We start from the raw sequence: 17,057 nt of genomic DNA on the forward strand, positions 1-17,057 counted from the left end.
TTTGAATCGAACGATGGCCATAACGGATGTCGGCTCAATCCGAAGGAAATTATCTGGAAGCTTTATAGAATTATTATAAAGCTATCCGATTAGAAATCGATCCCTATGATCGAAGTTATATACTCTATAACATAGGCCCTATCCACATAAGGAACGGAGAACATACTAAAGCTTTGGAATATTATTTTCGCGCACTAGAGCAGAACCCATTCTTAGCACAAGCTTTTAATAATATGGCCGTGATCTGTCATTACGTGCGACTATCTCCACTATAGAAAGGGAAAGAAAGAGCAAATCCATTAATAAATACTAGAAAAAATAGGCTTTCTACATATGTATTTTCCAAAACAACGATTTTTATCAGCTGTAGTAAAGAAATGCACTTCATAGAAGTGGAAATATGACGAAATTGGTATGCCTAGATACTTTATTCTATGGATAAAGGGTGTACTTGAAAAGGAAGCACCATAAAGACTAATTCACGAGATTTTGGGCCGATACAATAACAACTACTTACTTATGTCATGATATGAGATAAAAGTTAGGAATCCACTTATGTAATAGAGTTGATCCCTTAAGGTATTGAGCAACGATGTAGCATCAGATCCTAATGATAGTAATTTTTTTCCTTCTTATGAAGAAAGTCTTTTTCAAAGATTCTATATAAATGTATATATGAAACCGAGATAGTTACCTTTCAGAAAATTCTAATGATAGTAGAAATACCTATGCTTTATGAAGGTGGGAGAAAAGATAAAACTGATTAAATCATTAAGCAAAATTAAAGTTTGAAACTCATAACCTCTTTTGGTTAACTCGAGAGAAAAAAAAAATGGGATAGATCCATAAGAAATCTTATTCAATTATATATGGTAGATTAAAAAAATGAGATAGTAAAAGAATTTGACTGCTGATCCACATAAAGTCGGAAACTCTCAAGCACGGTTCTAAAGGAAGAATTTACCCACCTATTCGATCGGGGAGAATAGGCTATTTGACAAGGAGATTCTAAAATTGCGGAGGCTTGGTTCGACCAAGCTGTTATAATGAATTGTTTGTTGTCTCTATCAGTCAAATAAAATGGATCATTTCTTTGGGAAGAACCAATCAAAAAATTTCATTATATCCCTTTTCCTTCTAAGATTGTTCCATTTCATCTATTATTTCGTAGGGATAAATGATATACAGATAAGTTAGAAAATATATTTCTTTTCTACTATTAATAATAATAACTAATAAAAGTAAAAGAGACCCTCAAATGACTAAGTAGAAATACTGGTATGTCTCTTAGTAATGACTAATGACTGCACACACGGTTTAGAATAAAGTAATAGTAATATATTCTATGTAAGACATAAAATGTCTTCATTTAGGAACTTCTAATTGAGATATGAATACATTAGGTTCCACAAAAAAGAATTGCATCAATTCAAAGCCCCCCAAAAAAAATTTATAAGATTAAAAAGGTTCGTTAAACACCCCCTGGCTATGTCATAATAGATCCAAACACTTGCCCAGGATCGACTTCTAGATCATAATTGCTCTAGTGAATAACTAAAGAAAATAGATAGATGGGAGATAGAAGATAAAAAACCAAGTCTAAACATCTCTCATAGGTTCACTAATTACTTAACTATTGGCGAGTCTCTTTGTATGTGTTGTCTGGAAATAGGAGGACTCAATGATTATTCATTCTCTGGGACCAAAAGTTAAAATTTTGGTAGATAAGGATCCCATAAAAGCTTCTTTCTAGGAATGGGCCAGACCAGATCATTTCTCAAGAACAATAGCTAAAGTACCAGATACTACCACTTGGATCTGGAACCTATACGCTGACGGTCACGATTTCGATAGCCATACCAATGATTTGGAAGAGATCTCTCAAAAAGTATTTAGTGCCCATTTCAGCCAACTCTCCATCATTTTTCTTTGGCTGAGTGGTATGTATTTCCACGGTGCTCATTTTTCCAATTATCAAGCATGGCTAAGCAATCTTACTCACATTGGGCCTAGTGCCTAGGTGGTTTGGCCAATAGTGGGTCAAGAAATATTGAATGGTGATGTAGGCAGTGGTTTCTGAGGAATACAAATAACCTTTGATTTTTTTCAGCTTTGGCGAGCATCTAGAATAATAGTGAATTACAGCTCTATTATACTGCAATTGGTGCATTGGTTTTTATGGCCTTAATGCTTTTTTCTTGTTGGTTCCATTATCATAAAGTTGCTCCAAAATTGGGTTGGTTCTAAGATGTAGAATCTATGTTGAATCATCATTTAGCAGGGCTACTAGGACTTGGGTCTCTTTCTTGGGCAAGGCATCAAGTACATGTATCGTTACTGATTAATCAATTTTTAAATGCTAAAGTAGATCCTAAAGAGATTCCACTTCCTCATGAACTTGTCTTGAATCAAGATTGTTTGGCTCAACTTTATCCCAGTTTTGCTGAGGGAGCAACCCCTTTTTTCACCTTGAATTGGTCAAAATATGCAGAATTTCTTACCTTTCATGGAGGATTAGATCCACTAACGAGGGGTCTATGGCTGACCGATGTAGCACACCATCATTTAGCTATTGCAATTCTTTTCCTAATAGCAGGTCACGTGTATAGGACCAACTGGGCCATTGGTCATGGCATAAAAGATATTTTTGAGGCTCATAAAGGCCCATTTACCGGCCAGGGTCATAAAGGTTTATAAAAGATCCTAACAACATCATGGCACACTCAATTATCGATTAACCTAGCTATTTTGGGCTTTTTAACCATTGTTATAGCTCACCATATGTATTTGATGCCCCTTTATCCATATCTCGCTACTAACTATGGTACACAACTTTCATTGTTCACATATCACATGTGGATTGGTGGATTTCTCATAATTGGTGGTGCTGCGCATGCAGCCATTTTTATGGTAAGAGACTATGATCCAATTTCTCGATACAATGATCTATTACATCGTGTCCTTAGACATCGTGATGCAATCATATCATATCTCATATGGGTATGTATATTTTTAGGCTTTCATAGTTTCGATTTGAATATTCATAATGATACTATGAGCGCTTTAGGGCATGCCCAAGATATGTTTTTAGATACTGCTATACAATTACAATCCATCTTTGCTCAATGGATACAAAACACCCATGCTTTAGCACCTAGCGTAATGGCCCCTGGTTCAACAACAAGTACTAGTATAACTTGGGGGGGTGGTGATTTAGTGGCCGTGGGCAAAAAGGTTACTTTGTTACCCATTCCATTAGGAACCACCGATTTTTTAGTACATCACATTCATGCATTTATGATTCAGGTGACGGTATTGATACTTCTGAAAGGTGTTCTATTTGCTCATAGTTCATGTTTGATACTAGATAAAGCAAATCTTGGTTTTTGTTTCCCTTGTGATGGGCCTAGAAGAGGGGGGACATGTCAAGTATCTGCTTGGGATCATGTCTTCTTAGGGTTATTCTAGATGTATAATTCAATTTCGGTAGTAATATTCCATTTCAGTTGGAAAATGCAGTCAGGCAGCTAACCAACTTCTTGGAGAGACATAATTGACTGCATTGATCTCGGTTGCTACGCCTCCCATGGAATTTAAAGAACCTAAAGGAGCATGAGTCATATATTCCACAGAACGCCATTTTTGCCAAGGCTGGATGTCTTTTTTCAGCCTACTCAAATCCAAACCATTGGGGCCACATAGACGTTCTAAGCAAGGAGCACATAGATCCCAAAAATGCATAGTTTCACCTCCAAAAATAACTTCCCCAGTTGGGGAGTACATTAGATATTTACCTAAACTGATAGGTCCTTGAGCGGATCCCATGTTAGCCCCAAGATGTTGGTCTCTAAGTAAAAAGGTAAATGCTTGAGCTTGAGAAGCTTTCGGTCTAGTAGGCCTGTAAATAAGCGGTATTATTGAATCAGACAAAGCAACAAGCAATAAAACCAAAAACCGATAAAGCACCTAAATTATAAGACAAGTAAGCCTCTCCACACCATACAAGTGCATGGCGAGCCCATGCAAAGGGTTTGCTTAAGATATGCCATATTCCACCAAGTATACAAATGGAACCTAACCATACATGCCCTCCAATTATATCTTCCAAATCATCCACACTAACAATCCACCCCCCGGAGCCTAGATATCGTATACACCCCCAAAATAAACAGCCTTGACACTAGAAGAAAAGCACCTATACCTAACAAGATTAAGTGAATCCCAAAAATTGTAGTCATTTTATTTCTATCTTTCCATACGTAACTGAATAATGGAAAAGATTCTTTAAGTATTTTAGGTCCCCGAAGTGAATGACAAATACTGCCAAAGCCCAATATTGCAGAGGAAATTAAGTGAATTACTCCAGACACAAAGTATGGAAAGGTGTCTAGAACTTCCCCCCGACACCTACCCCCCAACCTAGAGTAGCTAGGTGGGGAAGTAAAATTAATCCTTGTTCATACATCGGGTTGTCTGGTAAAATACGATTAATCCGTCATGAGCTACATGAACCCCCAGTAGTTTATTGGATAAGTTGATAAATTGGGCATTTCTGGCCCACTAAGCGAAACCGGTGGTTTCTTGGTCACAACCAGCTAAAGCTAAAGTTCCATTAAAGAGCTTTTCCATGGGGTAAAACTACCTCAGGGAATATAAGGTTTTCATGAGGCTGATCTTGAGCCACCATCCAAGCATGAATACCTTCATTTAAGAGAATATTTTTGGTGTAGAAAGTCTGAAATTCTAGATCTTCTGCTGCATGGATTTCCTAAGAAACGAAGTCATAGGCACATAGATTCAGGGCTAGAATAACTACTCCAAGAGCACTCATCCATAAACCGGTTACTGGTACAAATAACATAAAGAAATGTAACCAACATTTATTGGAAAAAGCACCCCCTAAGATTTGGGACCAAAAGTAGTTAGTTGTGACCATTGAACAAGTTTCTTCAGCTTGAGTTGGGTTAAAAGCCGGGAATGTATTTGCACCATCACCATCTTCAAATAAAGTATTTTCTACAGTAAGACCATGAATAGCACATAGGAGATCAGTGCCTAATACCCCAACAACTCCCATCGTATGAAACGGGTTTCATGTCCAATATGAAACCCTTGGAAAAAGGGGATGAATCGAAATATAGCCTCTACACCAAAACTTGGCACAAAGAACCAACCAGACTAACCTAGCGGATAAGTGAGGAATACAGAAACAAAAACCGCAATTGGACCAGAGAATGCGATTGCATTATAAGGTCATAATTGAACAGATCGACCAAGTTCAAATTGACATAACATGAAATCTATTAGTCTGGAAGCACCATGAAGAGCAACAAAAGTCCACAGACCACCTAATTGACAGCAACGAGTAAAATCTCCTTGTGCTTCAAGGCTCCATAGTATTATTAGCAGGAGTAGAAACTACGGTGGTTAATAAGTTGCAGCCTTCCAAATAGGAACTTGCTAATCCATGGGTATACCATGAAGTTATGAAGGTTGTACCTGTAAACCAACCCCCTAAGGTAAAATAGGCACAAGGAAAGAGCAATAGACCCGACCAACCTACAAAAACAAAACAGTCCCCCCGTAACCAGTCATCCATAATATCAAATAATCATTTTCATCTTTGGTAAATTTACCAAGGGCTATAGTCATAGTGATCCTCCTATTTAACTATTTCAACCATTTTCAAGCACCTCGTAGCATTTTCAAAACATTCGGGCTTCTATCATTTATGTATGATTTGATTTCTCATCCACCGCCCCTTCTTTTGAATAGGTTTCGAATATAAAAAAATTTATTAGTCTCTAACTCGACCTAGTAAAATAAAATCCCTGAATTCAATGCGGTTATCCTTTCCTATTCCTAATAACCACGTGAACCATGAATTGTTTTATGCTTCATCAATCAAATAGATGCATTTTTTATTTGATTTGAAAAGAACTATTCAAGAAACAAGCGATCCCTTTTCTCGCTACCGATAGATCCCCAGATATATTCCTCACGTTCCATCAACTAATCTTATTCTTGAATCCTTTTGGGAAAATTAATAAAAATAAGAATTTGTATATGTCTTAAACTACTACAGTATCATATATTTTATTACTTTCCATTTTACTCTTTCATTTCCTTTTAATAAACTTCCTATTCTATTATTTATATTTAATTAAATTAATTGGGTATTGAATTTAATAATAGGAGACTATAAATAAAAGTCTCTTTCTTGCATCCATTTTCCATCCAATTATCAGAACAAAAATATTGTATGTATCCATATGGATGGAAATATTTGTTACATGAAACCACGATGACTAGTGGGTCATTCAGGAATGCTCAACTTGATTTACCTAGTGAGTATAGAATATACCAGTAAGTGTAGGTATAAAAAGGTTTATTGATATTGGATATGATAAATATCAATGCAATGAATTGTTTTTAGACTAGCCGACCCTAATTTCTTTCCATTATTTTCCATTATAATGAAATTCATTTGATTGATAAATGCACATACCAATTCAACATAGCTCCAAAATATTTTATCGAAGCAATCGTTGATAAAAAGATTGGGCTTGTCCTCTGAACTGTAAAAAATTTAAAGAAAACAATTCAATAACTTATTGTTTTTTTATTTGAAATTCCTGTCTTAGTGTGAGGTAGAAATATGCCCGCCTAATCTTAACAATTAGTGAATCGATGAATGAAAGCGTAAGAATGGGGTTTAAACCCCCTTTCTTGTAAACCAATTACTCACCGAAAAGTGCTATCCTTTGTATTGAGTCATACCATTCCCATTCTATTATATTGTATATTGAAAATTTCAAAAAACTATTCATACTATGAGCATAGTATGATGGCGATCGGGCAAGTATGCCCCCATCATCTAGTGGTTCAGGACATCTCTCTTTCAAGGAGGCAGTGGGGATTCAACTTCCCTTGAGGGTAAGGTACTATGAAAGGAAGTTGATCATGAACTATCAATAAACATGAAATTGCTTCTTCCTGTCTTGGGTCGATGCTCGAGTGGTTAATGGGGATGCTCGAGTGCTATTTTGTAGGTGTTCTAATTAGAACTTTGAGATAATTATTTGAGTTGAAAAAGGCAAGAGTGTGTTAGCTTGAAACACGGTAAAAGCCAAAACTAGTGTGAAAACACGAGTGTCAAGACGTTGATCGAGTAAAACATGTGAGGGAGTGATTTTTAGTAAGAATTTATTTTATTTTGCATTATTTATACTAACATGGTAGATTCAAGGTTGAGGAGAGGAGATCCACCACTAAGAATTAATGAAGAAGAATCTGTAGGATTCCATGATGATTCCCGAGCTACGGGGAGTGGTGATCAAATGGACATGAGGGCTGCCTTGGAACAATTACAGTGGATGAATGCTCAATTTGACCACATAAATCAAATGATGGATAGAATAGAAACATCTCATGGTGGACCGAATTGGAGGCAAAAGTTCCATGGAGGTTGAGGTCGAGGTTAAGGAGGCCGTGGATGACTTATAGAGGAGTTTGAAGAGGAAAATTTTGGAGATGATTTCGAGGAATGAATGGATGAAACACTTAAACACTTGCTGTCCAAGAGAGGTTAGGCCATGGGAGGTATAGGAGAGAAGAGGTAGATGATGATCATGGCAACATCAAGGTAAACATACCACCTTTCATGGGGAAAAGTGACTCGGAGGCTTACTTGAAATGGGAGGAGCGAATGGAGATGATCTTTGATTGTCACAACTATTCGAAAGCCAAGAAAGTTAAATTGGCAGCAATAGAGTTTGGATATTATGTACTCCAATGGTGAACTAATGAGCAAAACATCCGAAGAAGAGTAGGTGATGAATTGATCACTACATGGCGACAAATGAAAAGAGCCATGAGGAAGCGACTTGTACCATCACACCATCATAGGTTGCTGCATCAAAGGCTCCAATCTTTATCTCAAGGAAGTGGGTCCGTGGAGGATTATTAGAAGGAGATGGAGAGGCTTATGATGAGGTTAAGCATGAATGAAGATAGAGAAGCAATCATGGCAAGGTTCCTTGGTGGTTTGAATCTTGAAATAACCAATCAACTAGAATTGCAACAATATGTGGAATTAGAGGAGATGTTGCATGTGGCTATTAAATTAGAGCATCAATTCAAGAGAAGGGGTGCAAGCTCATGGTTTGGGGGTGTTTCCAATAGTGGAAGGTCAATTTCAAGTGGTTGGAGAAACAATCCTACCTATGAAAGCAAGCCAAAGCCGAAAATGGGAGAAGAAAGCACCAATCGGCCAAAAAGGGAGCCTAAAGCCGAATCTGTCCAAGCATAAAAAAAATGAGGTAAAATCTGATCCTAAACCTTCAAGATCTAGAGAAATTGTTTGTTTTAAGTGCTAGGGATGGGGACACATCACTAGCCAATGACCGAATAGAAGGATCATGGTGTTAAAGGGTAATGGTGAGCTAGAATCAGAAAGTGAGGAAAGTGGAGATGAAACCGAGCAAGGAGAGGAAGACTTTGAGGAAGAAGCCAAAACCCTGCATGCCTCCAATACCGAATTAAACTTGGTTTCTAGGAGAGTGCTGGCTATGTACAAGGATGAGGATCAAGTTCAAAAAGAAAACATCTTCCACACCTGATGTGAAATCCAAGGTAAGATTTATAGTATGATTATTGATAGTGGAAGTTGTACAAATGTAATTAGTAACATTGTGGTTGATAAATTAGACTTAACAATTATTAAACATCCAGAACCATATAGATTACAATGGATTAATGATAGTGGTGAGATGAAAGTGAATAAACAAGCCAAGGTAAAATTTAGCATAGATAAATATGTGGATGTTGTTTTGTGTGATGTTGTGCCTATGCATGCCAGACATATTTTATTAGGTAGACCATGGCAAATTGATAAAGATGTTACTCATTATGGTCAAGAGAATTGTATTGTTATTAGATTTAAATGTAAGAAGGTCAAGCTAGAGACATTGACTCCCAAGGAAGTGTATAGAGACCAATTACAAATACAACAAAGGACGGAGGCCGAAAAACTCAAGGAGAAAGCTAGTGTGGCACCAATGGCTTCACCATCCATCCAAAAAGGTAAGTCCGAGCTTGCTGTCCAACGTAGGCATTCTAAAAAACAATTTGAGTGGAAAAATCATGAGAAAGCTGAAAGTGGAGTGAGGAAAATAGAGGAAGCCGTGAGACAAGGTGAGAAACCCAAGAGAGAGGGAGAATGTGTGGTGACTGAGAGAGAGAAAGGAAAAGAAAGAAAAGAAAGGAAAAATAAAAAAATTTATCTTAGTTTTAGGGATGTTAATAAAGCAATCTTGAGTAAGAAACCATTGCTGGTGCAAATTTATAAGGATGCTTGTTTAAAAATGCTTTCGTTGTATAGAACTTTATCTACCTTGTTGCAAGCTTTACTTTGTGGAAATTTGAAAATTACGAAGAGATTTGTTGCTAATTTTAAAACGTGTAATTTGTGCCATAATGAGCATGTATTTCTAGATTTCGTTGTGATAGTGTTTGACCCAAAAGATTTGGTTTGGTTGCACTTACAAAATGAGAGGTTTCCAAAAAAAAAAAAAAAAAAAAACAAGTCAAAGCTTATGCTGCGTGTGGATGGACCCTTTCAAGTTTTGGAGTGGATTAACGAGAATGCCTACAAACTTGACTTAATAGGTGAGTACAATGTTAGGGCCACATTTAATGTTACTGATTTATCTCCTTTTACTGCAGGTGATGATTTTGATTTGAGGGCAAATCCTTTTCAAGGGGAGAGGAATGATATGAATCCATCCGTGCCCGCACAACCGACAACCCGCTGGGGTGTTGACCCGATACGGATGAAGACCAGGCTGATCACTAAAGCTTAAGCCAAGAGGTTTAGGGAAAACCTTGCTGCTTTTATCTAGGGAGTAATTCATTCTCAAGAAGGCTTGTCCATACCCAAAGATGCAAGACCTATTTTGAGCATACAAATGGTTGAAGCCGATACAGACCCGAGTAGCGAGTTTGGTGCATTTATGGAGTCCCCAATGCTACATGGTTTTACAAATGCAGAATGAGAAACTATCATCCCATTCAATCAAATTAGGATGCCCTAGATCTAACATGTCTCTTGGTACGAGTAACATGAAGCTCAAAATTATGGGTGTGTTTAATAATCCCAAGTAAAAAAGGAATTGGTCTATGGTCGATTCAATAACAATTAAATAGAAATTTGTACCTTATGAAAAAAAAAAAACTTCTTTTATGGAATTAACCATTTCCTTTCTTTCTAAATGAAAGAAATTTTGTTAAAATAAGCAAAATAAGCAAATATGTCATGGTTGCAGAGTCTATCCATTGTATATAGGCTTTAAAAATATCATGAGATTACCGTCGAGGTGAAGTAGGGACCTAAAAGATTGGAAGGAATGATATATAGACAAGTAAATACCTTATGAATTCTAAGGCCCTACTTTACTTTAATTAAAATTAAAGGGATTCATCATTCGAAGGGAAGTAGACTACTCAATAATTTTACATTTCATTTATTTTATTATGCCATAATTAAATAAAGAATTCAATTCAGAAAATATACTAAAACAAATAAATAAAATGAATCAATGAAATGTTGCTTGACCTTCTTTTGGAATTTGAGTAAGGAGTAGATTTTTTGGGTTTTTTATAGAATTTTAAAGTGGAAATGAAACCCCTTTCTTTTCTTTTTTGATGTAACTACTTAAGCCGGATAAGAGGAAACTTTCACGTCCGATTTTGAGGGGGGGAGATCCGATAGGATCATATCCAAAATTTTTCTTTCGCTAGGCCTATAACTAAAAAACCGACTTTTCTTACGATTATGAGGTTCATTCAAATATGAGATCAAATCCAGGAAATACAGTATCCCACTTTTTTTTACTACATAAGGCTTCGAGACATTTTGAAACCGAGAAATTTCTACTGGAGCGAGTGCTATCCGAGAACAATTAGCTGATCTGGATTTACGAATTATTATAGATTATTCATTGGTAGAATGGAAAGAATTAGGGGAAGAAGGCCCCACTCGTAATGAATGGGAGGATCAAAACGTTGGAAGAAGAAGGGATTTTTTGGTTAGACGCATGGAATTAGCTAAGAATTTTATTCGAACAAATATAAAACCCGAGTGGATGGTTTTATGCCTATTACTAGTTCTTCCTCCCGAGTTAAGACCTATCATTAAGATAGATGGGGGTAAACTAATGAGCACAGATATTAATGAACTCTATAGAAGAGTTATCTATCGAAACAATACTCTTATCGATCTATTAACCAAAACTAGATCTACGCTAGGGGAATTAGTAACGTGTCAGGAAAAATTGGTACAAGAAGCCGTAGATACACTTCTTGATAATGGAATCCACAAACAACCAATGAGGGACGGTAATAATAAGACCTACAAGTCTTTTTCATATGTAATTGAAGGCAAAGAAGGAAGATTTCGTGAGACTCAGCTGGGCAAACGTGTTGATTATTCGAGGCTTCTATTATTCTCGTAGGTCCTTCACTTTCATTACATCGATGTGGATTGCCTCGCAAAATAGCAATAGAACATTTCCAAATATTTGTAATTTGTGGTTTAATTAGGAAACAATTAGTTTCGAATATAGAAGTTGCTAAGAGTAAAAGTTGGGAAAAAGAGCCGGTTGTATGGGAAATACTTCAGGAAGTTATGCAAGGGCATCCTGTATTATTGAATAGGGCAACCACTCCGCATAGATTAGGCATACAGTCCTTCCAACCCATTTTAATCGAAGGACATGCTATTTGTTTACATCCATTAGTGTGTAGAGTATTCAATGTAGACTTTGATGGCGATCAAATGGCTGTTCATGTACCCTTACCTTTGAAGGCTCAAGCAGAGGCTCGTTTACTTATCTTTTCTCATACGAATTTCTTATCGCCAGTTATCGGAGATCCCATTTCAGTACCAACTCAAGATACGCTTATTGGGCTCTATGTATTAACGAGCGAGAATCACCGAGGTATTTGTACAAATAGGTATAATCCATGGAATCACATAAATTATCAAAATGGAAGAACTGACGATAATAAGTATACAAAAGAAGAAGAACCCCATTTTTGTAATTCCTATGATGCAATTGGAGTTTATTGGTAGGAAAGAATCCATTTAGATAGTCCTTTGTGGCTCCGGTGGAAAATAGATCAACGCGTTATTACTTCAAGAGAAGCACCCCTCAAAGTTCACTATGAACCTTTGGGCAACTATCATGAGATTTATGGGCCCTATCTAATAGTAAGAAGCATAAAAAAAGAAATTCTTTGTATATAAGTTCGAACCACTGTTGGTCATATTTCTCTTTATCAAGAAATCAAATAAGCTATACAAGGATTTTTCTTGGTCTACTCATATGATACCCAATAATACGGTACCCAAGCTAAGAAATTCTATGATACCAGTGTGAATTCATGTCTCTTCGGTTTAAGTAGGACCTTAGTTGATGAATTTCTATGCAAATCAAGATCGAGAAAAGGAAGTTTTCCAATCATTGACTCAAACCCATTGGCGAACCCCACTCAGTGGAATATGGAGGTACTTATGGCAGAACGGGCCAATATGGCCTTTCACAATAAAGTGATAGATGGAACTGCCATTAAATGGCTTATTAGTAGATTAATAGACTACTTCGGAATGGCATATACATCACACATCCTGGATCAAGTAAAGACTCTAGGGTTCCGACAAGCCATTGCTACATCCATTTCGTTAGGAATTGATGATCTTTTAACAATACCTTTTAAGGGATGGCTAGTCCAAGATGCTGAACAACAAAGTTTGATTTTGGAAAAACACCATCATTATGGGAATGTACATGCGGTAGAAAAATTACGACAATCTATTAAGATATGGTATGCTACAAGTGACTATTTGTGACAAGAATTGAATCCTAATCTTAGGATGACTGACCTTTTTTATCCATTCCATATAATGTCCTTTTCAGAGCTAGAGGAAATGCATCTCAAGTACACCAATTCGTAGGTATGAGAGGGTTAATGTCGGATCCACAAGGATAAATGATTGATTTACCTATTCAAAGCAATTTACATGAAGGACTGTCTTTAACAAAATTTATCATTTCTTGTTACAAAGCTCGCAAAGGAGTTGTGGATACTACTGTACGAACATCAGATTCTGGATATCTTACAAGCAGACTTATTGAAGTAGTACAAAAAATTGTTGTACGTAGAACCGATTGTGGCACCACCCAAGGTATTTCTGTGAGTCCTCGCAATGGGATGATGCCGAAAAGAATTTTTATCCAAACATTGACTAGTCATGTATTAGTAAACGATATATATATAGGCCCTTGATGTATTTCCATCCGAAATCAAGATATTGGGATTGGACTTGTCAATCGATTCATAACCTTTCAAAACACAACCAATGTCTATCTGAACTCCCTTTACTTGTAAGAGCATGTCTTGGATTTGCCAATAATGTTATGGTTGGAGCCCTATTCATCGCGACTTGGTCGAATTGGGAGAAGCTATAGATGTTATTGTGGGTCAATCTATTAGGGAATTGGGCACTCAACTAAGAACTTTTCATACCAGTGGGGTATTCACAGGGGGTACTGCAGAACATGTACGAGCCCTTTCTAATGGAAAAATAAAAGTCAATGAGGATTTGGTTCATCCTACACCTACACATCATGGGCATCCCATTTTTCTATGTTATATAGATGTGTATGTAATTATTGTGAGTGAAGATATTATACATAACATGACTATTCTAACGAAAGGTTTTATTTTAGTTTAAAATGATCAATATGTAGAATCTAAACAAGTTATTACTGAAATTCGCATGAGAACATACACTTTAACTTTTAAAGAAAAGGTTCAAAAACATATTTATTCTTACTCAAAGGGAGAAATGCACTAGAGTACCGATGTATACCATGCACCAAAATTTACATATAGTAATGTCCATCTCTTACCAAAAACAAGTCATTTATGGATATTGTCATAAGGTTCATGCTGAGCCAGTGTCATCCCCCTTTCACTCCACAAAGATCAAGATCAAACAAACATTCATTTTATTTCTACCGAAGGAAAATGTTTCCTAGCCTTTCAAGAAATCCAATAAATAATGATCAAGTAAAACAAAAATTCTTTAGTTTCGGTCTTCCTGGTAAAAAAGAAAGTATCATTTTGGATTTTTTAGAATTTAATCGAATCATATATAATGGTCATTATAATTTCATATTTCCTTCTATTTTACACGAGAATTCTGATTCATTTTTATTGGCAAAGAGACGATAAAATAGGTTCATTATTCCATTCCAATGGATTCAAAAATTAGAGAAAGAACTAATGCTTCATCCCATTATTTCGATTGAAATATCGATAAATGGTATTTTTCGTAGAAATATTATTTTTGCTTATTTTGATGATCCTCAATATACAAGAAAAAGTTCAAGAATTACTAAATATGGGACGATAGGGTTGTATTCAATCATTAAAAAATAGGATTTGCTTGAGTATCGAGGAGTCAAAGAATTTAAGCCGAAATACAAAATGAAAGGAGATCATTTTTTTCACTCCTGAGGAAGTGCATATTTTACCCGAATCTTCTTCCATAATGGTATGGAACAATAGTATCATTGGAGTAGATACACGAATCACTTTAAATATAAGAATTCGAGCAGGTAGATTGGTACAAGTGTAGAGAGAAAAAAAAAAGATTGAACTTAAAATCTTTTCTGGAGATATCCATTTTGCTGTAGAGATGGATAAGATATTTCGACTCAACGGCATCTTGATATCGCCGGGAACAGTAAAAAAAAAAATGGAAGGAATCAAAAAAATTGAAAAATTAGATCTACGTCCAATGGATCACACTTAGTAAGAAAAAATATTTTGTTTTGGTTCAGCTCTTAATCATATATGAAATAGCGGACGGTATAAATTTAGAAACACTTTTCCCCGGGGCCCCGTTGCAGGAAAGTAATAATCTAGAACTTAGAGTTTTAAATTATATTTTTTATGGAAAATGGCAAACCAATTCGAGGAATTTCTAGCACAAGCATTCAATTAGTTCAGACTTATTTAGTGTTGAATTGGGACCAAGACAAAAAAACTTCTTCTATCGAAGAGGCTACGCTTCCTTTGTTTAAGTAAGGACAAATGGTCTGATTCGAGATTTCCTAAGAATCAACTTAGTGAAAGCCCATATTTCGTATATCAAAAAAAGGAATGATTCGTTAGGTTCAAGATTGATCTCTGATAATAGGTCAAACCATACCAATCCATTTTATTGTATTTATTCCAAGCAAAGAATTCAACAATCACTTAGCCAAAATCAAGGAACTATTCGTACATTGCTGAATAGAAGGAATCTCAATCTTTGATAATTTTGTCATCGTTTAATTGTTTTCAAATGGGTCCATTCAATGATGTAAAATATTACAATGTAATAAAAGAATCAATTAAAAGAGATCCTCTAATTAGGAATTCGTTAGGCCCTTTAGGAACAGCCTCTCAAATTGATAATTACCTTTTTAAAACTCGTAATCAAATATTGGTAACTAAATATTTAGAACTTGACAATTTAAAACATACTTTTCAAGTACTTAAATATTGTTGAATGGATGAAAACGGGAGAATTTATATTTTCACTCCATGCAGTATCATCATTTTGAATCCATTCAACTTAAATTGGCATTTTTCTCCATCATAATTATGATCATAATTACTGTGTAGAAACATCTACAATAATTAGCCTGGGGTAGTTTATTTTTGAAAATGTATATATAGCTAAAAAATGGTCGTACCTAAAATCAGGCCCAGTTATAATTGTTCAAATTAACTATGTAGTAATAAGATCAGCAAAGCCTTATTTGGCCACTCCAGGAGCAACTGTTCATGGCCATTATGGAGAAATACTTTCCAAAGGAGATACATTAGTTACATTTATATATGAAAAATCAAGATCTAGTGATATAACACAGGGTCTTCCAAAAGTGGAACAAGTGTTAGAAGTGCATTCAATTAATTCAATATCAATGAACCTAGAAAAGAGGGTTGAGAGCTGGAACAAACATATAACAAGATTTCTTGGAAGATAAGGGGATAATGATAAATAAAAATAGAAGATAAGGGTTTACAAAAAGGATATTTATAGAAAAAGGGGGTTATTTAGAAGAGGAGGAGGAGGAGGTTGGGGGGGGGGGGGGGGGGTCGAACTAGATGTATGTAATCTAATCGTTATAAGACAATTCTTGTGTATGTTTCGAAGAATGATTCTAGAATGTGACTGAATCTAAAATACGAATAGTTAGTTTACGTTATGGGGGAAAGATATGTATATGTGATATTCGATATTAACTAGGTATATATGAATTAAAGATATATTTAATTTACCCTACTACTATGTTATAATTTCGATAAGGATTCCAATATTTAGATAGGGATTCCAATATAAGTCCTTCCATTTTGACTGTAATTTTTTGTTAATATTGAATGAATTTAAATCACAAAAAAGAACAAAGAATTCAAAGAATGGTTCAGAAAAAAATTAAAAGAGAAATAACTGGCCGAACAAAAGTAGTAGGGACTAACAAAAATTACATGGATAGGAAAATATCGAAGCAGTTCTGTTCCTTCAAGAATATTATTATTTCAATTCGAGGTTTTTAGTGACTTTGATGGATAAATCTTAGCGATAGAATAAGTAAGCCATAATTCATTGGTTGATTGTATCATTAACTATTTCTTTATTTTCTTTATTTTTTGCAAGGAATTTACCATGAATCCATTGATTTCTATCGCTTCCGTTATTGCTGCTGGATTGGCTATCGGGCTTGCTTCTATTGGACCTAGGGTTGGTCAAGGTACTGCACCGAGCCAAGCTGTGGAGGGGATCTCCAGACAACCAGAAGCAGAGGGAAAAATACGAGGTACTTTATTCCTTAGTCTGGCTTTTATGGACTGGTTGTGGCATTGGCGCTTTTCTTTTGTTTTTCTTTTTTATTTCCTTGGATTTGCTACTCTTGCTTTTTCAAATTATATTAAGATTTCAC

General features: G+C 35.7%; 3 pseudogenes; 2 read left to right on the forward strand and 1 right to left on the reverse strand.

Annotated features, from left to right (window-relative positions):
• Nucleotides 1-1,633: 1,633 nt before the first annotated feature.
• On the forward strand, nt 1,634-3,519 carry LOC125420025 (photosystem I P700 chlorophyll a apoprotein A1-like; annotated as a pseudogene).
• LOC132800047 (photosystem II CP43 reaction center protein-like) lies at nt 3,520-5,077 on the reverse strand (annotated as a pseudogene).
• Nucleotides 5,078-12,562: 7,485 nt separating this feature from the next.
• LOC132800048 (DNA-directed RNA polymerase subunit beta''-like) overlaps nt 12,563-17,057 on the forward strand; it is an 81,924-nt pseudogene continuing 77,429 nt past the window's right edge.

This window comes from Ziziphus jujuba, chromosome 11, assembly GCF_031755915.1.
Source record: "Ziziphus jujuba cultivar Dongzao chromosome 11, ASM3175591v1".
NCBI classification, from domain to species: Eukaryota; Viridiplantae; Streptophyta; class Magnoliopsida; order Rosales; family Rhamnaceae; genus Ziziphus; species Ziziphus jujuba.